The sequence below is a fragment of the Phocoena sinus genome, chromosome 7 (assembly GCF_008692025.1).
Source record: "Phocoena sinus isolate mPhoSin1 chromosome 7, mPhoSin1.pri, whole genome shotgun sequence".
Taxonomy (NCBI): Eukaryota; Metazoa; Chordata; class Mammalia; order Artiodactyla; family Phocoenidae; genus Phocoena; species Phocoena sinus.
Window position 1 is genome coordinate 70,241,209 of NC_045769.1, and position 27,367 is coordinate 70,268,575.

The 27,367-nt window shown below is 36.8% G+C and overlaps 1 protein-coding gene across 3 annotated transcripts in view; it reads left to right on the plus strand.

Annotated features, from left to right (window-relative positions):
• The window catches only part of KCNH7 (potassium voltage-gated channel subfamily H member 7), a 475,457-nt gene that overhangs the window by 255,065 nt on the left and 193,025 nt on the right, over positions 1-27,367 (plus strand). The window lies entirely within an intron of this gene.

A 27,367-nucleotide genomic window follows, 5' to 3' on the forward strand; every position in this document is an offset into this window, starting at 1 on the left:
TGTGCAAGGAAAGTAGGCTAAAGGAAGGAAGAGTAGAAGTGGGGCTACGTAGTCATCCAGGCTACAGAGGTAGTCACTAGAGTAATGATGGTTGAAATGGAGATTGATGGATGGATTTAGTACATATTTTGGAAATATAACCTGAAGACTTGCTGCTGATAGACTGGACAGAGACCTTTGTGCTGGTAATTTGGGTGACAGGAAAAGAATAGACTCTTAGTGTTGTTTGCCTTGAGCATTGGGAAGACTAGAGAACATAGCCTTTTACTTGTCTTCCTTTGCTATTTTCCTGGACCTAAGTCCCCTTCCTTGTCAATCTTCCAGTCCACTTCAGATTAGGCATTGATTCATTAAGATTCCAATAACTCTAGTCTCTTCCCTATGTTGGAGCTAAAATGTGAATCTCAAAGGCTTTTTCTGTTTTTGTCTCCCATTGCAGCTTTAAAAATATTTGCACTCACTCGTTCCTCTCCCCAGCTGTTGCATTTGCCAGAACTTCAGGAGGTGCAGCTCTCCACCCACTCAAATGCAGTAGGATAAATGCCTAGTACAAGACATCTTCTTTCCTGGCATGCTGTGGTTGGGAACTTCCAAAGTTGCTTTCATTTTAGTGGGACAAAACTATCTTCAAGTGTATTTCTACATAAAAGATTCTAAAAGTCCATTTTCTCCAGTTACATTGGTGTTTCATAATTGAATGTCTTCTTTCCCTCCTCTACTCTCAAGTTCCATCCAAAGCTACATATTTAGATTTTATCACTTAACTAATGTCTTCTGCATTGAATAAGTTAATCTAGCTTTCCACATCACATGCGTGGTTTTCTTCTTTATTTTGCATTTTTTCCCTTCATTCGTTCCTCAATGTATCAGTTCTTACTTACACGTAGAAATACTTTAATAACATAGTGCATGTTTAATGGATTATGTGTGCCCATGGATATACCACAGTAAATACTAGAGGTAATAACAGTAATGGCACTTTTTTTTTTTTTTTTAATTTTATTTTATTGATTGATTGGCTGCGTTGGGTCCTCGTTGCTGTGCACGGGCTTTCTCCAGTTGTGGCGAGCTGGGGCTACTCTTCATTGGGGTGCGTGGGCTTCCCATTGCGGTGGCTTCTCTTGTTGCCGGAGCACGGGCTCTAGAGCACAGGCTCAGTAGTTGCGGCGCACGGGCTCAGTTGCTCCGCGGCATGTGGGATCCTCCCAGACCAGGGCTAGAACCCATGTCCCCTGCGTTGGCAGGCAGATTCTCAACCACTGCGCCACCAGGGAAGCCCAGTAATGGCACTTTATAAATCATCTTTATAGTTATCTTTTGTATCAAAAGCCACCCACATATGAAATCTGAAAATAGTTTCCTCTTATGTTAAATCCATGGTTTTAAAACTTATTTTATCACTGGAATCGTTCCTCACACAGAATCCTATGTGGGACCCCAGCTCCCGGTACGTAAAATAAGTAAGAGGAGAGCTGCTCTGCTGGAAAATGAAGATGAGCCATGCTTTTGGTCCCCTCTACGTACCCTGTGATTATGCTTGAGACATATATCCATAGGAAATTTCATGCTTGACAAAATGCAATTTGAAACCTCAGTGCTAAAAACATTATTCTAAATCTGCTTCTCTAAAATGTCAGATTTGGAACTTTCCTACTTGTTCTACTTGTAGTGACTGAAATTCACTAATCCTGATGATGCATGTCACAAGCGTGTGCGTGCACACACGCTCACCTCTCTGAATCCTAAGATCATGCTACTAAGAAGAAGATTCTATTCTCTTGATAAACATCGAAAAGACCACCTTCTTCAGAAGTGGAGTTTTGTTCTATAAATAATGAGGCCAGCTTTTTGGACCCTCCCCACCGCTCTCCTGATTCACGTAGTTTATGGCCTCCAGTGGGGGTTGTTTAGCCCAGAAGGTTCGAGGGCACGATGGCTACGTTGCTACTCTCCACCTAGAAGTCTTGTTTCAGTTATTTCTACATCAGCCTTTTGATGTAAACAGGGATGAAATCTTTAGTACAGGTTCAAATGTGAAGAACTCAGACCACATTTACAGAGGCAAATTAACTCTTCATATTATCTACTCATGAAAATGTGGTTGGGGTGAGAGAGGGTTTCAGAAAAACCGCAAGGCCCACCCCGTGGGTCCTGGTTAGGCAAGTTTTAGTTCCTGACTATAGCAGTGCAGGTTTGGGATTATACTTGCCATTGATCCCGTGAAAGGAGAGGCAAGAGGATAAACAGGTTAACCGACGATGCATCATCATTCTTGGATAAATGAATCTAGAATGTTTCAAATAAATAATGAATTAAGAAAGCCAACTTTGACTTCAACAAGAGGTTCATAATTTTATTACGTATATCTCAATCTGACATTTGCTTTTGGTGGGGGGGATGTATGGAAAAGACCATAGTAATAGTAACACACTACTACTAATAACATTAATTATTCAGTCAGTGAATAGTAACAAATTCATAAATATTTAGATCTGTTTCACACTAAATATGACAAGGAAGCTACCAGGATCTATAACAAACAGAGATTTCTTACTGGGTAAAGATACCATAAAAATATATTGTCTTTGATTTCAGGAAAATGACTAAATTTAGATTTGTGCTGTTTCTTAATTTTTTCCTAACTTTTCCTCCAGGTGTCATAATTTGGGTAATATTCAGAAGTGAGAATGTGAGGAATTGAGTCGTCATTACCGATGCTTCTTTTCATGTGTTACGTATGTGACAGTGCTTCCCTTGTCTATATTCCATGGTCTTTTAATAGCCCGTTCAGAGCAGTAGCAGTGGGAGGGAGAAGGGATGGTTTGCCAGTGGCACCTTTGTTGCTATTCAGTAGTAGGACTGGTTTCCTTGTCTTGGCAGCAATTACAGATGTAAAGCTGCTTCCTGGAAAATGTTCTTTTTGGTAGATTCAGCAGAACTTCTGTGTATCTCTGCTGTACTAGCCTATATAGTTATGTGTACTGACTCATCATGTGTTCTTAGGGTATGAAAAAACAAAGACATAGCTAAATGAATTTGGCATCTTATGCATAACAAAGGCAAGGCAAATGAAAGGTAACATATATTGTTGTAAGAAGCAAATGTTTGAACACTCCAAAGTTATTGCCAATCACTACAGTGCAAAAAGGGATATACTTTTTTATTTGCTATTTATCAGCAAAGACATGATAATGTCTTCTCTGAACAAAGCTGGAAAAAGAAACTATATAAACCAAAATAGAGTCACAAGAACACACGGAGTGTATGGATGACACAGCATATATGTGTTTAACTAAAAATAAAAGTGTATCGCTGCTGCTTCTGCTATCTTACATTAAAAAAAAATATCTAAATGCTATAAAGACAAAGGCTCCACAATAAAATTGATTCTGTATTTGTTCTTTCACCACAAACTTGTGATAGATGGGAGAAGTTATGATGAGTGCATGTCATACAGAATGCAGGAGGTAAACACTTATTTTAAAGAAAAACTTATTACACTGTATTCTAAAAGTTTTGTTTGGGTCTAACATCTCAACGACAGTTTCCCAGAAAAAAATCTGGACCTTAAAATATTTTCCAACTGGAAACCAAATGTAGTCCAAGTGTTTGATGAAGCTTATGCAAGTGTCCCTAATGGGACTGGCAGATCACTCATAAATATGAAGTAAATAGCATAGTAAACAAGCATAAAATTAAATGCATAATTTACAGGCAAAAAAATTTCAGCCACACCATGACAGGATTCATGTACATGGATTCATTTAACACCAACCAAAAGCTTTGCTTACAAGTAACATTTAAGCAGTAGAATTTGAGATGAAAGGACATGAAGCTATTCTTTCCATGGGAAAGAAAAAAGTGTATGTATAATGTATTAATCTGCAGGTTTTAAATTGGACTAAATTTTGCTCATCATAATGATGGGAATATGTGCAAATACAAATGCCTTTGTATCAACTTCATTTATAAAGTCATCTAGGTATAATATAGATGGCGATAAATGAAGTTGATACAACTGTTTATTATTTTCATTTTTAAATTTTAATAGGATTTTATGACGTGGTGAAAATTATTTGTATTAAGAAATCCATATACATCATTCTATTTGTAATTTCAAATTAACTTACAACTCATATTGATTTCAAAGCCCAACTTTCTATTTTTAGGAGGAAAATGAAAACAGAGAAGATACCATTATCAATACATTAGCTATTCACTTCATCAGTTATTTAGGCATTTCAAACCATCTCAAATTTAGTGGCTTAAAGGAAAAATCATTTGTTTGCTCCTAATTCTGCAATTTGAAATCAGCTTAGCTGGGCAGTTTTTTGGCTGGACTTACCTGGCATTACTCACAAGGCATTACTCACGATCAGATCAGTTGACTGGGGGTGGGATGTCTAGCATGGCTTTAGGTCTGAGGCCTGTGGTGAGATGGTAGAATGGCGTGGGGGGCTGGCTCTTTCTTTCCATGTGGCTCCTCTTCCAAGCTTCTTCAGAGCCTGGTGCTCTCAGAGTTCCAGAAGGACAAAGGAGAAGCTATGAGCCCTTTTGAGGTCTCATCTCAAAATTTGCACAGTGTCAACTCCTGCACATTCTATTTATCAAAGCAAGTTGATTCAAGGGGGTGAGGTAGGAAAGGGACTCTACCCTTTGGTGAGCGGAGCATCACCTTGTAATAAGGACAGGAGGAATTTAGAGTCATATTTTGCAATCTATCACAATCATCAAATTTAAAAAAGGAATAATACTTTGGTATTATTAATAGTAACCCAAACATGAATACATAGGAAGAAAATCCTGTGAGTTTAAATTTTTATTTAAATAAAAGACTTTTATTGTGTAAAAATCTATTTTACATCTGAGAAACTGTTTTAAATATTCTGAGATTCTGGAAAAATCTTTCTATGGCTTTATGAAGTCACACACTTGTTGCATTTCTCTATAATACATACAATTCCTTCCTTTAAAAAAAAAAGTATACATAAGACTTGCCAACATGATCAATTTCAACACATTTCTAACCTGCTTAATACTAATCTAAGTGTTCCTGAAAATTCTTGCTCTAAGTTTGGATCAACAAGATATGTCACAGCAACCTGTGCAATATTTAATCTTTTACCCAGTTCTTTTTTTTTTTTTTTTTTTTTTTTTTTTGCGGTATGCGGGCCTCTCACTGTTGTGGCTTCTCCCGTTGCGAAGCACAGGCTCCGGACGCGCAGGCTCAGCGGCCATGGCTCACGGGCCCAGCCGCTCCGCGGCACGTGGGATCTTCCCGGACTGGGGCACGAACCCGTGTCCCCTGCATCGGCAGGCGGACTCTCAACCACTGTACCACCAGGGAAGCCCACCCAGTTCTTTTTTATGTAGTCATTTATCCAGTTGTGCCCATTTACACTAAAGACTATTATTCAGTCGTATATTAGAGGGCATTTTAGAAATTATTAATCATTATCAAAAACTGAATTCAAATTTCATTTTCTCCCCCAATCTGAATTATTAGAATAAAAATCTAAACATGATTAGATGTATCCAAGTTTGGAAAAAGTGGGTTTTTAGATATACTACACTTTTAAATGTTTTATATGCTACATTTTCTTATATTTTATTAAACAGACAATTTCTCAACTATTGTTTTATGAAAAGAAATTTGCTACTCATGGGTCAGGAGTGAGACTGTGAGAGATATAGTTAAGAATAAACAGATCCTATATGGAATCTAAAAAAAAAAACAAACAACAACAACAAAAAAAATAGTTCTGATGAACCTAGAGGCAGGACAGGAATAAAGATGCAGACATAGAGAATGGACTTGAGGACACAGGGAGGGGAAGGGTAAGCTGGGATGAAGTGAGAGAGTGGCATTGACATATACGCACTACCAAATGTAAAACAGATAGCTAGTGGGAAGCAGCCGCATAGCACAGGGAGATCAGCTCATGCTTTGTGACCACCTAGAGGGGTGGAATAGGGAGGGTGGGAGGCAGACGCAAGAGGGAGGAGATATAGGGATATATGTGTACGTATAGCTGATTCACTTTGTTATACAGCAGAAACTAACACACCATTGTAAAGCAATTATACTCCAATAAAGATGTTAAATTAAAAAAAAAAAAAGAATGAACAGATCCTGACCGAAAGAGTTTAAAGTCTACCAATGGTAAGGTATAAGCACAAAAACAATGCAAACATGTTCAGAAAATAGAAATCAAGAAACACACAGGCTTCAAAGTTATCACATTTATGTTTCCAAATTGGTCACTTTTAAATCTGCTGGTTGAGAGGAGTAAATTGAGAAGGGAAAGAACAAGGAAAAAGCCCACTCCCAACACCTAAAAGTCACCGTCTGGAGCACTACAGCACAGGCCAGCCTAGTCTTTGCTGGTGCCCAGAAGTGTGGTGGTTGATAAGTGTTCTCTCAGAATCTCACGTCTTTTTTTTTCACAAACACTTTCATTGACATCCGTATTCTCAGTAAATTCTACAACACTCAGTGAGACAGTTAGAACCCTTGTTTAACAGATTAAGCAGCTGGAGATGAATTAGGGAAAGTAACTTGCCCAGAGCTAAACAAAAAATTAAAATGGGGTTTCCCTGGTGGCGCAGTGGTTGAGAGTCTGCCTGCCGATGCAGGGGACACAGGTTCATGCCCCGGTCTGGGAAGATCCCACATGCCGCGGAGCGGCTGGGCCCGTGAGCCATGGCTGCTGAGCTCCGCAACAGTAGAAGCCACAACAGTGAGAGGCCCGCGTACCGCAAAAAAAAAAAAAATTAAAATGACATAAATTAGGGCAAAACCTAGGCCCTGTGCTCATCCCATTGCTTTTTTCTTTCTATATGTAGCAAATTGGAAGCAGTATTGGTGGGTAAAAGCTTAATTTTTCCATAGCATGTGTTAGTTCACAAACACTGCAAAATGTAGTGGCTCTGAGGTATCATACTATGTGACCATAAGATCTAGATTCCTCAGCTATCATAGTTTCCTCATGAGGTAATGTATGTAAAAACCAAAGGATGGGTTCTAACATGTGGTAGTTTCTAAATACCTCCATTCTTACCATAGCTCTAGGATTTAGGTCACAAGACCAACTCTCACCGTTTTATAACAAGCCCTTTTTGGTTATTTCAAGAGCTAAACCACTTTGGGTGGTATATGAGGTACAAATTCTTGGCTCTCAAGTGTATTAGATCTTCGTTCATTTCTCAAACTAGGGTCTAAGTCTCTTGGAAGTTTAAGGACATATTCTTGAGGATAAGCAGATACTCTGCAAGAATTATTTTGACCTTATTGAACGTGCTAATATAAAAACAATGGAAATTGACTTAATACATGTATGATGTTTTCATCCCATGAAAACCAAAAAATTTCACATTGTGCTTTGTGAAGGAAGGTTTTACAGAATGTAAAGTAAATCATCACACAGCATAGTAGAGGCCTATAGACATGTTTCCACAATTCTAAATGCAGTAAGTTCTGAAAGCCAAAAAAAAAAAAAAAAAAAGTAAATAAGTGCTTTTGACTCATTTGTTAGCAAACTTGACCTGTATGGACATGAGGTCACTTATAATTTTTATTTATATCTTTTACTGTGAATATGTATGAATTCATATATTATTATGCAGAGATAGTAATATGCTTGATTATTGGGTACTGTCTTTCTAAAATCTGAAATACTTTGAATTCTAAAATAGATCTTGACCCAGTGGTTTCAAAGGACAGGTTGTGCACCTGTATGTGTGTGATACCGCAAAGGAATCTGCATCAAGTGGACAGTGTGCTAGTCTTTATTTTTAATGACGCTTTATTGAGACATTAGTGCCCTATTTTCATCGCTGGTGTTTTTCAGCAAGGCAACACCAACCATCATAATTAATTACTGATACTGATTTTGATTGTGTGGGTTTTTTGTTTTGTTTTGTTTATATTAAACTTATAAATGCATTTTGGTTGCAAGTATGTTAAGAATTGTGGACATTTGAAATTAATCCTGAATTTTATGTCTTTAGATGTTTTCTATATTATTATAATAAAAGTATTTTAGGTCAGCACTGAAAGGTTCACCAGATATTTTTCTTTGCTTGTTTAAACACAGGCATATTAATCATAGTTGAGAAACTTTCACATCATACTTAGCAACTAGGACAAGGATGACAAGGTAGTAGTTTGGAGTGATTTTCAACCTTTTAAAGCTTTGTGTACTGACAAAATTACTCTAGGGAAAATGTAGCTATAGCCTAAAATATGACTGTGATATTTTTCTATGTATCAGGGAAAACACTTTTTACTACTTGTAACATGATCATGAAAATATATCTATACTTTACATAGAGTCTCTTTATTATAGGAAAATCCCAGTCCCTTTGCTGTAGGAAATCTGTATCTTCTCTTTGCAACAAACAAATATCCGGCCTATCTTTGCTACTAACCATCTGGTCACCTACCTGAAGCATCTTTAGATTCTGGGAAATGAAAATTTCTCTAAATATATAGTAACTAACTACAAACAATTTATAGCTATTAGTCAATCAGTCTTGTTTCAATGGTTGGGATGCTTTAAAACTTCAAAAATACAAACAGGGATGCAATTTTAAAATTTAGCATTTACTGCAGAAGTTGTCTCCATTGTCTATGCCAAAAATAGATAATAAATATCTCATTCTTACTAAGCAACTAAAATGTAACATTTAAAACGCTACTCAGTGTGGCAAGATTTATAAGCAAGCAATTATAGCAAACGCACATTGAGTTGTTGCTGGTTTTACTTTCTAGATACAGGTGTCACCTAATATCCAAGGCAATGATCCTAGAGCAATCTCTTTGGTCCCTTTGATCTGAGGAAGAAAATGAGGTTTTGAGAGGCTTCATAGATTGTGTGTGGTCATGCAGCTAATTAGTGTCAGAGTCAAGTCCCCTGAATTTGAGTCCAAATAGTTGAAGTTTTGTTATCATTTGAAATGCCATGCTTTAAATCTAAGAAGGAAGTGACCTTATCTGTCCCAAAGCTTGAAGATAAATTGTCCCCAAGTGACAAAGCAGTAGTTGAGTCCAGGAACAAAGAGCGTGACTCAGCAGACCCCCTTCAGCAGGGCTGGCTTTCGAAGCTGAGTCACTGAAAATTAGATTGCAGAGTAAAGGCACTGTGCGTTCCTGCCTTAACCCACATGTGAGAAAGGACAGAAAGCCCCAACCAAATCATGAAATAGAGAGTTTCTCTAAGGAGGCTTCCACCAGTCCCTAAATATTTATCCCTGCTCATCCTTACTAACGGTGAGATGGTAATGTATCACATCATACAAGAGAGTTCAGCGTAATGCTTCTCAGGTTTATTATTTTAAATTTTAATAAGGGATTCCAGAAGACCTTCTTCAGTCCTAAAAGAAGAATGGCAGGTTGTTTAGGGCAGCACATCTCAGCCTAACATCCACCAAACCAACCACTTAGGCAGCTAACTACGTGCAAGACCAGATGGGGTCTTACGTCCTATCCCAGCAGAGATCATCTTGACCTTTTAGAATCACCTTTCTCATAAATCTCAAATTGTGAATGACAGTATTGTGCAGCCATGCTTATCCAGCCCTGTCTAAACGGCCCTTCAGTTTATCCAGCCCATTTTGCTTTGCAAGCTGGCTTGTACATGGAGATCTCCCCAGTCCTTTCATCAGATGCTGTGTGCTTATCATCTTCAAATGAGAAGCCTGAGGGGAACGAATAAGATTCCAACACAGCAGTTTATTCTTTAACAATGAGTATCTCATCTCATCACTGCTTTTTATTTCTCAGGTCAGATGGGTCCCTTTGCAGTAAAAATGGTTTGAGCATCTTTCTGGATTATTGGAGTTTTCTTACTTATAAATTAAACCAAATTCCAATCAATTGAGATATATGACATTACATTGTGGTTTTGCTCTTGGCATTTGATATTATATTTTTTCCCAATAATTGTAAATATTATTCAACAAAGTAAATATTAATTATCAATCAGTCTAGTGATCTAATAAGATACCATTGTGTAGAAAAAAAGTTTGTGTCTTGAGAAAAAAAATCTGAACTTAAATATACTTTTTAAAAAAACGTAAAAGAATTGTAATAAAAACAAATGGTAATTTGCCATGTCCAGAAAGGACACAATGCAAAGTCTATGACCTACAATGCCACTTCCTATAACAAAGTAGAGAATAAACTCTCACCTCCAAAAGGAATGTGAACCAAATACCTTGTTAAAGGATATAATAAAACAATGATTATGTTTTGCTAAGCTGTTATAGAAGATTGTTGTATTGTTTAGTCCATTCATATATTCCATGCAGTTCTGAAGTTAGCTTATCCATTGTTGTTTGATATATCGAAGTCTCTTCTGTCACTTAAGAATACAAAAGTGCAATTAGCAAAGTAAGTTGTGCAGTATGCCATACTTGGATTGGAATTTAAAAACAAACAGGTTTTAAAGTTTGAGTTTATTTTGCCTATTGACTTGAATGTGTCATAAATAAGGACACAACTTTATTATTTGAAATCAAAATGGAGTTCTTTCTGCTTGTAAAAATTCAGGGATTTACCCAATTTCACTTACATGAAGTTTCCCATCATTACCCCATCATAATCACTTCACATTCTTCAAAACTTGGGAAAATCATGTTGCTGTATATGCTTTTTCTCCCTGAGCTTTAAATTATAGTAAAACAGTGATCAATGAACACTCAGGACTCTCAATGTGCACAGCCAGTATAGAAAATTACCCCTTTAAAAAAAGCTCTGTTAGTCTCGCTCTCATCCTTTTCTCTGTAAGAATATCAGGCAGGCCTCTTGGCATCCTGGGATCATGTCTATATAGGAATCTTAAAGGCTTCTCCTACATCCTCCTCAATGCCCATAGGCTACTTTGCTGACTTGAGGCTGTGCGCTCTGCTTTCTACCCAAAACCAAGCCCTCTTATTCTCCCTGGTGCTATTCTGCTAAAAGAGGTTCTCCGATGTCATTGCTGTTGGTGGAATGGTTGGATCGCTTCTCGCAGGTCCTCTTTTTCACACCCAAGTCATTCATTGGTCTTCCAGATATCATATTCACAGAGGGAACCTCCTTTCTATAGAAATACATGAAAGCTCTTAGAATTAAGATTGTTGGGTTGAGTTGCATCAATAAAAAGTGAAGTGAATTAAATTGACTTGAATGCAATGGAATGGATCGGACTATGATGGGAGAGACTGGAATGGGATACCTTGGTGCTAGACCCCCTCCTCTTTGAAGCCTCCCCTGTTTGTACTCTTGTAGGATCCCAAGGTTCACTTTTGGGGCTGATAGCTCCTTATTTACACCCATTTTAATTTTAAAAAATCACTATTATGAAATATTATATCTTCCTGAAGGAGGGCAACTAGGTCTTATTCTTCCTTGTAGGCATTGGCAACTTTTTGTTTGTTTGTTTGGAAAACCCAACTTATACCATTTCTAAGTGATGGGTGTGGACAGCGAAACCAATAAATAATGTAAACAATGTTAGCCCTGCCAGAGAACAAGAGTTCATTTACAACTTAGAAAGACCTTCCTGGCTTTGAGCTATAGTGCCTATAGCACAAGCCAGGAAGGTCACAGTGTTGCATTATCTGAACACTTTGAAGAAAATAGCCTAGAGTTCATGTGTCCTGACCTGTAGTCAAGTCCACTTTGAATGAAGGAGAACTACTACATGAAGTGGCAGCAGCTGCTCATGAGGGTGTTATCTTTTTGTTTTCATCCACAGAAAGCAAATTTTACTTTTCCATAAAGACTCATTTAAAAAATCATTACCAGGATATTTCACAAATAAGAAATCATTGTCTCTTTGTACATCTTTTCTTTTCACAGTTACAGTTTGCTAACCTTTCTGGAAAAAAAGTGTTTTCTATCTATGATTAAATATGTCTATCCACTATGTATCTACTGTGGGTAGGGCTCCTCATTAAATGACCACCTCTATGGTCATTATATAGACTTTCAGGAAAGTCTGTGCATGTTTCAGATGTGCACATCATGGTGAGGGGTGAGCTAATAAGCAGGGGCAGTTTATCTGTCAACATCCCTGAACTTACCCTTCAACTGTTTCACTCCACCAAGGATGAGAAACCTTACAGGTTTCTCTGCCGCAATTGATAAGTCAGACACGAGAGAGATTAAAGGGTCTCCAAGTTGCTCACTGAAACTGGGGAAAACCAAATTTTCACGCTGACATAGCAGAGGAACAGGGTGAACATTCCCTCCTTGGAAATGTGATTGCACTTGTTCTTTCCAAAAACTTCCGTCAGCCAAGAAATACTGCATCTCCCTCTACAGGAAGTAAGTTGAATAAACCCACACTTAGGCTCGTATTCTCCTTCTATTGCCCAGGAAGGGGTAAAGAGTGGCTCAGGCCCACAAAGGAGCCATGTGACCAGTTGTATGTGATCGTGGTTCTTGGGGACTGATAAGCTTCATAGTCAGAAGCAGTGAAATCTCCCTTCAGCCTCATTCCCCCTCAGTCAGCACAAATGAGAAATGCCTTTGCTCTCTGCTCAAATAATTTATATCACTCTTTTAAGGATTCACACAGCCCTCATAAGCCTCATAAATGACCCTAGAGAAAAAAATAAATAAACCTGACATACGTTTTTCTCAATGCTATGGCTGGATTTCAATAATAAATAGAATTATTTTATTACCCAATCAGTCCAAATGTAGGTATCTCAGTGGACAGGCAGATATAATGTAAAATTGATTACCTTGCTAGGTAAAAATCTCATAAACCTGAATGAAAACTTAATTTTTGTTTTTAGTAGAACTGAAAATAATAGTAATTTGGTAGGACTGTCCTCATAGGAACTCTATTTATTTTCCCAGATGATAGCAAAGGATGCTTATTAAAAGAAGTAGGTCTCACTTCCACAACCAGGAATTATTCTTTTTTCCATATGTAAATAGATATATTCCAACCCTCAGTTCCTATGCCATGAAAGAGACAGCATGATCTCTCTGGGTGCCACCTTCAGAGTCAGCCCAAGGAAAAACCCTGACGTAAGCAAAGTACTCCAATTTCTTCTTTCACTGTCATCTAAGCTTCAGCCTCGTCTCCCTGAGGTCCTAGGTGCAGTGCCGTACCTTGTCTGCCATACTTGGGCACTGAATTGACCTTCAGACACTGGCAAGAGCCCAAACCTGGGGATCAGAAGCCTTGGTTTTATCACTAACTGGTTTGTCATTTATTAGACACATCATTAACATCTGTGAATTGGGAATGATAATACCTACTTTACAGGGCTATAATGAAGACCGACAATATGTATGTGGAACACACTTGAGAGCTTAAAGCACAAAATACGACTATTTAAACACCTTGAAATAACTTACATTGAATGCCTGGATAAATAGATATTTGTTTGCCAAATAAAGTTACTGTTCAGTAAATGTTACTTTCACCTCTCCCCCTTTGCTATCGCCTAAGCTACTATTGAAGGGCTCACTCTTTTCCAAAAATCACACGTAGACACACAGACACACAGTAGATTTGCAAGGTCAGTATTTTCTCATGACATTCCATCATAGCATTCATTACATTTTATTTGTAGTTGATTATTTATTGCCTTCCTTACTTGACTTTAAGCTCTATGAAGACCAGGAGTATGTTTATTTTGTTCATCTTTGTCTTGTCAGGACCTGGCATTTTGAAGGCACTCATTGACTGAGCAAATCAATCAATAAATAAACACACACACACACACACACACACACACACACACACCTCCAAAGCCCTCTCCCACTTCTTTGATTCATGATATTCTTCTATCCAGAAACAAATTATTTCACTAGATTATAGATAATGAATTATAATGAATATTCCCAGGGCAGGGCTGCTTAACAACCACATTTCTTCCCACTAAGATATAAACAATTAAAAACAGACGCCTCCTGAGAATTAGTTCTGACAGAAAGATCAAAAGGGAAAAAGGACTAAAAGAAAGAAAAGATGCAGACTGAGCCCTGGGCAAGAGTAAACACATGCTCACCTTCTTGACAATTTTGCTCAAATCTACCCCATCTTTTAAAAAATGTCTCTGCCTTTTGTTCTGGTCAGTTCCCAAATTTGATTCCACTCAGTGCTTATAGAGGATCTGAGTCAGCACCAAATAAATCAGTAAAAATGATGGGAGAAGAGAATATCCAATGAGTGTCATGCTCTAGAGATGCTATAGAAAAACTTTCTGTGGAAAATGTCGCAAATCACTAAAGCACATTTGACCTGTGTATGTATTGCAGCATAGAGATTTGTCTCAGTATTCCTTGGAACCATAGTGCACAGCATTCTAGTGGAAGAATCATGGACTTTGGAATTAGGCAGATTGGAATCATATCTTAGCCACTTAGGAGCTCTATGACCTTGGACAGGTGACTTAACCTTGTTAGGTGCTATTGCTTCAATTGTGAAGTGATAATAGCAACTCCTATGTGGTAAGAACCTGACACTGGTCATATAAATATATGAAGTTATTTTTTTCATTCATTTAATCAGGAACTTGCAGAAAATTCTAGAAAAGACTGTCTTTTAAATAAAATCATGCTACCTGAGTGAGGACTGGGCAAGTCCACCCCAGGAAAAATAAATAATTGAAGTACTTTATGCAAGAGTGTTTTGTAGTTTATAAAATTCTCTCCCTAGAAATCTTCCTCATCTAAGTTCATAGAACTCTGTGAGGAAAAGAACAGGTTATATTCCCTCTATTTTATAGAAATAACTGAAATTAGGTTAAGTGCCTTGGCTAAAGTTTCAGGAAAACTCATACAAATGGCCAAGCTGGGTCCAGAGTCTGAAGTCCAGAGTTCAAGGCTTTTGACCTAAGGCTCACCAATTTTTTTCCCCCGTATTAGGCCAGCTTCCAGAGAAGTTTCCAGAGCAGCAAACTTTGAAACCTCTTTTGGTTTCTTAGTATGTGACTGCTCATGCTTTCTTCCCTGTCTATGAAATTAAAGATATTAATATAATTTTATGTGGCATTAAGTGAGGTAGAGGGAGAACAGAAATTGCAGGAAGAGCTTACAATACATTATTCTGGTGGAAAGAGCCTCTGTTCTTCCCAGTCCTACCAGATCCAGTTCAAACTTTCCTTTCTCTTTTTCATGTCTTATCTCTTGTTTACAATACTTTTTTGGTCGTCCTCACAGTCCCTGCTAGCTCTAAAAAATCTATGATTCACCACTTTTTTCCTTGATACTTCTCTTGCCAAAAGGGAAGAAAACGACAAATATTTTTGTGGCTGTGATGGAATTCTGAGGGGAAGTGGAATGAGGTACATTGTTGAGGAAAAACAGATTTAAGAGAAAGATAGGGAAACATTAAGACTAGATAAAAAGAAGAGGTGGCTGATTTTAATAACAGTTCCAGGTTATTTTGATTTCTGCCTTTAAGGAACAGAGCTCAATAAGGAATCGGTTCCATTTCAAGTTCCCTGACTCCTAAATCTTGATGTTAGACTTGGCAGATATTTCCTCTCCTTCCTTCTCACTATCCTCAAACCCATGATTTTACAGAAAAAGAAAAGGAAAGCCAGAGAGGGTATGTAACTCAAGCAAAGTTGCAAAGAACTTAAAGGAGCAGCAATTTTTCTTGTCTTTTGCCTCAAGAACTCCTCATTCTTACCCTCAAATAGTGTTAGAGAAAAAAGTTTAACAAACCAACAGTTAGTAAAGTCACAGGGAAAATTCCATGAGAGAATTTGAATTCTTTACATCAATTAAGAAGAAGAAAAAAAAACCCAGTTACTTGGTGTGCAGCCATGATTTCTCTTTATGCAAAGAATGAATGTTGCTATTCGAAAAACGCACTTTGCCAAATTCATACCTCTTTCAAAACTGATGGGTTCTATTTTAAATCCAGCCCAAATTATGTGGTTCTCAAAACTGTTTATGCATGGCAAAACCCCATTTCCTGTAAGTGAGTCAACTATCTGTAACATCATTCATAATGCTTCAAGCACTGCAAAAATAATTGTTTGGCTTAAATTAATTTTACAGTTCTGTGGCTAACTGGGAAATTGAAATATCTCTGTGAGCTAGTTTTGGATTTTTTTTAACTAAAGTAGTGATTTGGTTAAGCAATTTTTTTTTAGTTATTTCTCCCATTTCAAATCACTTAAGCATAATCTTCTTAGTTTCAAAGTAAAATATTATACTCCTAGTGAGTTCACAAATAAATTCTTTTTTTTTTTTTAAAGGCATAAGAAAGTATTTGAAAATGCCATTGGGATGTAGCCAGGCAATGTAGTTACATGCAGAAGAAAGGGGCAGACAATAGTGGCCAGACCTGAAATTGTATCTATTCCCTGGGAATGTCAGTCTCTAGGGTGTGAGATGCAGCTTCTGGTGCTGGGAGAAGCACCATAATAGAACAAAACATGCAGGAAACATGGTTGGTTGGAAGCAAAGGTGGTCATCCTGGACGTCATTTGGCATGAGGAGATCCAACTGAAATTAAGATGGTGACTGAACAGGCAGTAAAGCGCAGTGTCAGGAATTCCAGGCAGGCAGGTGAGCAGTTTGTCTGCATGTAGCAGAGCCCCAGACAATAGATAGAGGCAGAAGTCTCCCATGGGAGACTAGCCTAGAGGAGTAGAGAGCAAAGCAGGTTACAAAGGCTGGGATTCAGACATGAAGGCAGGAGTAGGGTAAGTGTGGAAAGGGACACAGGGTTGAAGAATAAGGCAGAAGGCCAGTTACTCTACTTGATCTTCAAGGTCAGGAGCAAACCAGCAGCAGATGTGATTTGATCCTGTGTCCCCGAATAGAAGGCTTTACAGCTCTAAACCTCCCACACCCGGTCAGATTCCCAGCTCTGGATGGTGGGCTAAGCCTGCCAGCCAACTGACTTAGCTAGAGAGGAGGGGCCTGGGGCTGTCCTGAGGCCATGCCTGGAATGAGCACTACAGTTTTACCACAGTAACTGGAAAATCGGGAGAGTGGAAGTGCCCAACACTTCCACTGGCATTTAATGTTCTATGCCAAGGTTAACTCATGCAATAGTTACTATTGTCATCTACCCAAGCATTTAGTATTCTGCCTGAAAACTATTTGATCATGACAAGAAACAACAGTTAATGGTCTACTTTTGTAAACCTATCTTGGTAATACTGTAATAGAGAAAAAATATGGAACTGAGTCTGCAAGGAGTAGGCTTTCTGGACCTACAGGGGCTGGCTGTGGTATCACAGCCACCACCCAGTTTTGTTCTTGTCATGTTCATACTTGCAGGATGAGCTCACAGTTTCCTTTCAGCCCCAGCTTTCTATATTTTCGTTCCAGAAGTCAAAGGGATAAACACTACTAAAGTATTTGGGGATTTCTCTTCTAGACAGTTCACGTGGCGTTCATAACATTGAACGCTCAAATGAAAAACAAATGAAAAAAAAATTTTTTAAATGAAAAACCAAAAAAAAGGGCTTTGCCCTCAGTTGCTTCAGAAAGTCATTACAATCTATTACCTATTATCTATTAGGTAAATAGCCTACACTTCAAGTGCATTTATATAACTGTATTAAGAGACCATAATAAAGGAATATTACATTTCTATTGAGCCAACTTTTTAACAGGTATATGATTGAGTTTTTATTCCTTCTTTTTTTTTTTTAACAAAGAGAAGATATTAAGACAAAAAAAAAACTGTGCTAAAGTTAAAAAGAGACCATTAAAACCCAGAAATAATGAGCTGAGACAGGGTCTTCTGTCAAATTGAAGAATGACTAATGAAAAGTTAGTACGTACAGCCCAAGCTCTCTCAAGCAGTAACATTTACACCGTATTAAACATTCATGTTTATTGATCTTTACTGTATAAAGTTTGTGGTGTCCAATGAAAAATATAAATATCTATGCCATAGAGATGCAAAATACACCTGTGTTTTATAGACTTGTTCAATGGATAGTCGGTGAATTATGTAACTGAAGGTGATTAAATACCAAAACTTAAGACAAATTTCAAATTCATAAAAAGTTACCCACTTGAGAGTAAGAGGTTTGATAATTTGAACAAATGACAAATTATGATTCACAAATATGCTTATTCTGCCCTTTTTATAACATTCATACTTTATATAGCAACCCATTCTCACAGGCATTTTTTCCTGGTAAATATATGCAACAAAGTACTTGCACATGTATTAAACTATGATACAAATATCTCTTTACATTTTCCTTAAAAATTAGAACAAAAATTTCCTGCTAATTAAATATATAGCAATATATCTGTAAAATAGTTGAGTAACCTTATTGAACGTAACACGTTGAATAATTCTTCCGAACTAGGACCTGGAATAATTTGTCTAATTCTAACTTAGATTTATACAATGTAAACACAAAATAAAAGGTAGCAGATATATTTGTACCTATCTAGTGGACTGAAAGAAATAATCTTCTCTGGAGACATATTAAAATAATAAACATTTTATAACAATTCTGTGAACATGTAATTAATAAATAAAATTTTTCTAAATTCCCAAGCAAAGTAATTATATTAGCTTGGTGTTTTCTATGGTTTTTTTCAGCTTGAATCTCTACATCTATTTTTAATTATAATTTGTTATTAATAGTGCCTTTGTTAAATGGAAACTTTCATGCATTTTTTATTTATTTCTTCCAGAAATATTTATTTACCTCCTCTTTTTCAGGCATTGGGGGCTAGATAAGGCCACAATAAACAGGAATGAGCTATTACTCTCATCCTTAAGGGTCTCTCACTCAATCATGGCTTGATTTCAGAATTCTTCCATCTCCTAATACAATTTCCCTTTTGACTTTGCTAGGTACTATACAATTTAAGATATTTAATTTATATAGGTTTTTCCCCCCACCATTTCACAATATTTTTTGAAGGGATTAGTTTCAGACACCGTCTGAAAATTATTAGGCTATATTTGTTTTCTCATGACAATTATTTTCAGAAGCAAAATTTATGACTTCTTTTAAAATTACAGTTGTATTTATGTCATATGTGCAATATCTGAGAAAAAACTGTAAAGATACTATAAGAAGCCAAAAATGTATTTTTAATAAAAGATAAGATAAATATCTCTTATGCTGTTTGAGCTCTATTTACATTTGATTTTATTTAAAATAACTTTCATAAAATCCCCCCAAATTTTACATTCTTCTCACTATCTCTGGCTAGACTTCTTTCCTTTACATATTTCTTATATACCTTTAGATTTTATTTTTTTATACTGTCTAATAGCTTTAACTTCATTCTTCAACATATATATACCTAAAACACTGAGTCTGCTCACCATGCAACTCAGCAGTAAATTCCGAACAAAGAAAAAAATGCTTATTAAAATGTCACTAACCTTTGCTTCATTATAATGCTTCAATTATTTAATCAACTAGAAATAGAAATTATACAAAATATTGAATTTAATGCCTTAAAGATGTTAAAATAAATGACAGTGTTTCACGCGCATCTGTATTGTGCAAATCATTCTTTTCATTTTTTAAATTTGAAAATTATTTATTGAGATCTTACTGTGTGCCAGGCTCTATGGTAGCCAGTGAAAAGAATAGTAAAAATACTTAGCCTATAAAGCTTACATTCTAGAGAAAAGAGGTCAACAATAAAAATAAATAAGTAAAACTTACAGTAGGTGTGACTTACAGCATTTCCTACCGTAATCATTCAGATGCTTCCCATGAGCCATACTTGCTTTTAGCTTGGGGGTGGGGAGGTGGATGAGAAGGAAGAAGCCTGAAAAAAACTTACCCTCATGGAGGGTTCAGACAATTAACATGTATGATAGTGATACATGTTCTCACTTTTACTCAATTCCAGCTCCCAGTTTTATGTAGATGCCTACCTTATTTAACCTCACCTAATGGCTTTTGGACTGAGTTATTCAGAAAGGAAGGAAGGAAGGAGAGTTAAAAGGAGGTGTCTTACTTGTGCTGAACCCTTTGTAAATTCCAATTTTATTAGAAAAAGATTTGACTTCAGAGTGTGAAGAGTTATTTTGAAGTATCATGTATAGCTGAACTGATAATTTTGTAATTATCATCTTCCTCCTAAGGAATGGTCATATTTTTCAGTTATTTTGTTTCCTTGTAGTATGTATTGAGTTCATGTCATAAACAGCTATATCAATAGTAATAGTTCTGTCTTTGTTCAGTGAAAACTCACACTACTCACATGTCATCATTAGACCATATCCTTTAAATACCTGAATTCCCCCATCCCCCTTCAGCTGATCAAATCCTGCTCATCTTTTAAGACTAGGCTCCCCAAAGGTTATTTGAACAATAAACGCACTTCCCAACACTTAGCCACCCAGGTAGAATTGTTCCACTTTTCCTTTGGGTGCCACTCTAATTCACTCACAGCTGCTGAAACGAAAATGTTATACTTTGGTGTTTACAGATTTGATCTCTTCCTAACCCTTACCTTTGCTCACCAGACTGAAAACCCTTCAATGGCAATTAACTGTCTTGTCTTTGCAGCTTCTAGTAAGAAGTACCTGGTCTTTATTAGGTACTTAATAAATGTTTCCTGATTAAACGAATAATGAGCTAATGAATAAATGTCGTTTACATAAGGTGGTAAATTGACAATCTCTTATTTTCCCTTCCTGTACTTAATGATTATATATTTCAAGACAACTAGTTCAATTTAGGCAGGTCGTTTTTGCCCACAGGCTAGGCCATAGGGGACTAAGTCTGAGGAAACCTCATTCTCATCTCATTATAAATAAATGAGCTGAAAATACCTATGAAGATTTCATTGAGCACCTGAAAGGTTCAAAATTTTATGCTATCCCTAAATAAAATTGGACTAGGACAAAGTGACCATGCTTTACATAAAATAGATTTAGAAAAAACATAATAAATCCAGGTAACTGTTCTGACTATGAGGTTGGTGAACTCCTTGAAATATGATGGAAAAGGAAAATGCAGAGTAACAAACAACAGATACCTCTTTTGAGAAGGAAAGGGTTGGTGGTGGTAGACTCCGCAGAAGGCAGTGGCCTTTTAGGTTAACGTCTTTCAAAGACATTCTGTTCTCCACTGTGAGCATTAACTGGGCAGGGCATGGTTCCCAGATAGATGAAAGTGACTTATAGTATCTTAAAGCAATAAATAATCTAATATTTATTATTTAGTATACTAGGCACTTTATAGCCATTATTATATTTATCCCCATAAAACCCTTTATTATCCTTGTATTTTATAGATGAGGAAACAGGCACAAAAATTCTGGTAATTTGTCCAAGGTCAGATACCTCAGAATAAAAAAGCTAATAGTTGAATCCAAGGTGTCAGTACATTCCTACCCACTATTCTGCTCCCAAACTTGAAATATAGCAAGAAAACTCTTCAGATGATGAAATTTTAAAAATACAGTTTCACATCCCTTGCAGTGATCTTGGAGGACCAAGGACTGACTTTAGATTTGCAGTGTTCTTGTATGTGTTTAGAATCACGGGAACAGGTCTCTGCTGTACAGCATCAGGGTAACTGAACCATCATTCGACTGGTGACTGTTTAACAGGACATGTTGAGATCTTTCATACAGAACCATAATGCTGCCTTTTTTTCCTTTCCATCTTATTTTACCATTCAGTAAAAATTGTCACCCTTTGGTACTTCTTATCAAGATATTTTGTATGCTGCTAATTTTCCCGACATTTATATGTAAAACATATCCCAGTGGAGGAATATACTAAATAATTAAAATCTATTTAGATTGCCTATGTTGTCTAACTCATGTAATGGAGATGTTTCTTAGGGCTAGTTATTTTTTTCTGAACAAAGTAATTTATTTGCACATGTTATTTTAATGAGTGATGATCAGGAAAGAAATATATCGTATGTTACTCTAGTCTAAGCATCATTTAGAAAAGACCAAATGCAAAAAAAAAAAAAAAAACAACAACACCCAAAAACATAACTGAAGAAGGCTGAAAATTACTACTCATTCCTAAGGGCAATATTCAGATATGGGTGGCAGGCATTATGCCAGTATAACAGATGGACACATTGAGGCCCCTACTTGTTGGTATGAAATATTAATATGAGGGCATGATTCCAAGCTGAGAACATAAAAACAAATTACTTTGGAGGTTAAGGGGGTATGTTATCACTAATCCATCGCTGAGCTGAATTAGCCTTCAAAAATAAAAATCGCTCCCAATAACATGTTTAACCTAATGCTAAACTTATTTTAACCAGGTGGGGTTTTGGAGAGACTGTAGAAAGCTATTATAAATTTTCTGAACTCATCAAATATGGAATAAGAAGTTCGATACAGAAGATGATATATTGATCTGGGGATGCTAAAAATAAAGAGAGTGGAGATCTAGCCCTTAATGACCCTCAGAAGTAGAATCATGAAGTAATTTTATGGATGCAAAAATACTATGTTGTACTTCCTTAATCCTAAAGCAATAATCCTTCTCATCCTTAATGTTACAAAGAATTAGTGGTCAAGGTCACTTATAAAATATTCTGCAATATATAATAAAGAAAAATAACCTGTATAAATGTCTCTTTAGATTTACCACAAAGGGTCTTCCCAAGGTTTTCCAAGAAAGAAAGCAGAACAGATTAATTGTATAAGCAATTTTAGGGGTTAATGAATTACCTTTTACATTTCTGGACCTCAGTTTCCTCAGGGGTGCATGGCCTGCTTCATGTTGGCAGAGCTAAAAAAATTCATTAAGAATTCTGCAAATATAACATTCTGTTTCAAGGTCTGCGCTAATGCTTTTAACTGGACTCGGCATCTGTGAAATTTCTGCCTTGTTCCTTAACTCTGGTCATGTCATTTAAACTCTCTGGGTCATATCTGTAAACCAGGTAGGAAAAATACAAGTCCTAACCATGCTACACAGAGATTCTGGAAAAGTGGTTAAAAAAAAAAAAAAAAAAAGGTAAAAATGAAGGTGGAAAAACAGTATCAAAGAAGCAACATATATGGCGTGATAATTGTTTTAAAATGAATTTTATGTGGAGAGGAGGATATAGAAGAAGAAAATGTAATACATCAGTTTTAAGTTTTGAAAGAAAGTAATTTTGAACTTTAATAGTTTATTGCTATTAACAAATGAAAACTTTAGATAAATTTTTAAGCCTCTGATAAGAATAACTGTTAGTTTTATTGGGAAAATATATTTCTTAAATAATCCCACAATAAATCATTGTTGTAAACACCAGGCACAAGAGAATGTTAAGGGAAAAGGAGAGAAGTAGGAATTAATTTTTTTTTTAACTTGACAGATTGTTAGATTCAGACACTGTCTATAACCATAAAGAGACAATGCCATGAAGTCACCTCTTAATATCCAAAAGGATCTCATTTGCAGAACTCTAATTATATGCTTTCATCCAACAGTCAACATGCTGGGTTAGTTTTTCTAGTTTGCACTTTATAAACTTTGAACTCAGTTTTTACTTCTTTTTTTGTAAAGAATAGTAGGTAAGCAGTCATATCTGGAAATTCAAGGGCACAACACAGGAAGCTGTTGACTCTTTGCAAAAGCATTTTTTTGTCTGATAGACTTAAGCCATTTCTCCTAGCTTTACCATTAGTTAGAAAAAGCATAACCACCTTGTGTTCTAAGCCATGCAAATAAAACCATCACTGAGAAGGGTGTATGTAAATTTCCACACCAAAAAATACAGTATGAGGTGGTATAATTAAAACGTAAATGCCTACATACCTTAGAGCTGTTATCAGTTGCTGCTTACTAAATTGTACTATTTATGTGTCTAGCACTTTCATGTAAGTCATTATATGATTTCATGCTGAAAACCAGCCACAAGGGAGTATTAACTGAGTTCTCAGGTAAAGTAAGCAAGTTTCCTCAGATAATACATGGCAGATACCCAACTCAAACCCTTGTCAGTTGTCCTTGCCTGGGAGGTGCTTATAACTTGCACATTTAAACTCAGTGAATATGCCACCTTTCATTTAGTGGCAGTCATTTAAATTACAAGCGTCTAAAATAGTTATGCTATGGAAAGTGACCTTGTGTTTCTGAGTCAGATAAGTGATAGCTGGAAGAAAGACCAAAGCTCTACCCTTATCTCAAATGTTAGCAATAGCAGTAGGATCTCCACAAGGACAAGCATTTCTTTTCTATTACCACGGTCCCACTGGGTTGTGGTGGCACCAGTGTGGACACCCAACCGGAAGATGGATTCTAGAAGGGCTGAGTTTATGCTAGAATATTTAAATCAGACTTTACTGAGGGCCCAGGAATAGCAACATGGGCAAGACAAAGAAAGTAACATAGACACTGGAGAGCCAGTTTGGAAGATCCCGTTCCATTTGCCATTCTCCAGCAAGTTGCTTCTCCCCGGCAGAGGTCACCCTTCCCTGACCACCTGGCGATACTCTCGGCTTTCTTAAAGCCCGGCCCCAAGTGAGAAGGGCCCACAAAGAGACAAGTCTGCCTCCCATATTCTGACATCTGAGCTAAGGGCGGGGCCTCTCTTCTCTGAGTAGCTAACACCAGAAATATCCACTACTTTATACTTTGCCTTCGCACAGCAGCGCAGAATCACCCCAGCGCCTCGGCTGAGCCAGTTCAGAACACTACCCAGGACACCCACGCTCCAGTAAGAGATAGGCTCAGTGTTCATGCAGCAGCATGTTACATACTGAAGGAGCTGTCTGTTACCCTATGAAACCCACACCCTTACAACTAAAGCCGGTCTCAATTACCTAACTCTTTAATTATATATCTGAGCAATATTTTAATAAAATTACCCACACTGTGAATCAATAATACATTTTAATTAAAATTTTGTAATCACAATGCAAAGGCAAAGTTTTCATTTTCACTTAAAATTGTTTTAAAGAAAATGAGATGCTGTTTTCTTCAACAACGACAGCTACTACTTCACAACAAAAACAACAGCTACAACAAAAACATAAATAAATAAAAGGAAAGGAAAGTGCTTAAAGGGAAAAGAAGAGGGAAGCATACCTATTATACGTCATGGGTTTTTAATATAAATTAGATGCATAAGGATGGCCTGGGTAGAATGTAAATAAAAATGACTGATCTGAGAGAAATTTCCTCCTGAGCAAAAATATTTGAGCTTATAAAATTCAATAGTCAGTGGAAATGATACTTCCAAATAGTAAAAAAAAAAAGAGAAATGTTATTCCAATTCTATATTTTAAGTATGAAGCTGGCCGATTGCCTTGGTTTTATATAAGAATCATTCCGTTTTAACAGCAGACATCTTTGCAGAAACTCAGATTTTGGAAAAATGGCCTCATACTTAGTTATTTCAAGAAGGTGAATCAGAGAATGAGCCATTGCCTGAAGAGTCACCTTTTAAGAAGTCTGATTACGGCCCCTTTAATTTTCTGTAACTTTGCAATATGTTTAAATCACAACCACTTGTAAAATAAAATTTGTGTTTAGAACAAACAGCTCACGAAATCAAGATAGCTTTATCTGTTTTATCCTTCAGTTTCAGTACTGGAAGTATGATATAGACATTAAAACTGTGTGTTCATATGAAAAACACAAGTTTTTCATACTTGACGAATTCAAAGGCATAACACTTCCAACCTCGAATATTGCAGGTATCCTTTTATACACAAAGGTTAAACAGTCAGAGCTTGGGCGTGACTGTTTATGGGGGACATATTCTCTTCTGTCTCTCTGTCCCCTTTTTAATCCTGGTTGCTGGTCACCCAGCTATATGATGATTCCCAGGTGTTCCCAGCCTGGCTAAGTGGGAACAGCCTTCCCTTTGGACCTAGGGCTTCTGCTCTGCCCTGAATTCTCCTGGAGGCCAGAATGGCATGCTACTTTTGTTCCTCTTCTGATGTGGTAGTTACAAGGTAGTTACTTGCAGGGAGGTGAAAAAAACTTTCCAGCACAGATACCTCTAAGACCAGATACATTCATAGGAAACGTTGAAATGGCAGAGAAATGCTTCAGAAATGTAAACTTCCAAACACAGAGAAAAACTTGTTTCCCCGATTCATAAATTTTGTGGCAAGGAAATTTGGCATTGACTTTACTGAACTTGGGGAACACAATGTTCTGGCTACTTGCCACACAAGGATTATTCTTAGACTTGGCATCCTCACCATTTTTTGGAAGTTACCCCCAAAGAGAATCAACTTCATCACAGACAAACATATAGGTCAAGTTTATATGTCAGAAAGTCAATATTTTAGAAAGCTGTAACTAATGCCCACAGTGGGTGTCCATTGTTAAAGATGAGAACAAGTCTATCCTGTTTCGTTAACCAATACATTTCTGTGCTACAGCTCTACATTATAAATTGTGTTCACATAATTCAGAACTCCATCTGTTAAATATCACTGAGACAAATGTACTTGTTACACACCCACCCACACCCTTTGCCTGCCATTGTCCACATAGAAACAGCCATAACTCAGCTATACAGTTTATGCAGTCACATTTTGGAGGGCTACCTTACCCCATCAATATAAATATCATCATCATTTCATTGGTCCCATTTGTTTCATGCATGGTGCATTCAATGAAGCTTCGATTTTAAAACAGGTACACCAAAGACTGACAGTGGCAATGACACAAAAGAAACAGTTAGACAACTTGGAAATAATGGTTATGGGTTTCCTCGTAGTGAAGTGTGAAGTCACAGAAATGGTAAACTAAGAGAGAGATGAGCTTTTGTTTTTTATATCCTTGCTTTTAAACATTCTAAAATATAATATCTTTGCAAATAACAATATTGGTACTGGGATTAATGGTAAATATTAAGAACATTTTATGCAGCTTCTGGCATAATTCATCACCTTAATTACTAATTCTGCCATTACTAATCACAGCTGACTCACATTGATTTTTCTCCAAACGATTCATTACTATTCTTTAATATGGAACTCTTTAAGTGTGGTCTTATAATTGAGTTCTTTAAAAATTGTTCATTACTCTGGAGTCTCGTTCCTTCAATGTTCTGGCTCAGATCCCTCATCTATTAACTGAAGAGCCTGAATCTGATGAGTTCTAAAATGCTATCGTTCCATGACTTCTAAACCATTTGACATCAAAAGGTTTTTACGCCTTTCCCACCGGTAGACCATCTGTTTATTCTTTTACACTGGTACAACTCTTTTAAGAAAAGGCTCTATTTCGTATTTTAGGTTTATATCAGAACTTGATGCACTTTATTCTTATTCCCTTGCACCTCCCTTTAGTGGATCAAAGCAAAAAGAAAAAGTTTAGGGCTGGGTATGAATTCCCCCAAAATGCATCTCTGCATAACTATTTTTATTCTTATTTGTAAATTTCCTACCCCAACACTATTTACTTCTTTCCCTTATTTATTTTAGGCTGTGTACAGACTAAAATTTATCTAAAATAACTCACAAGAC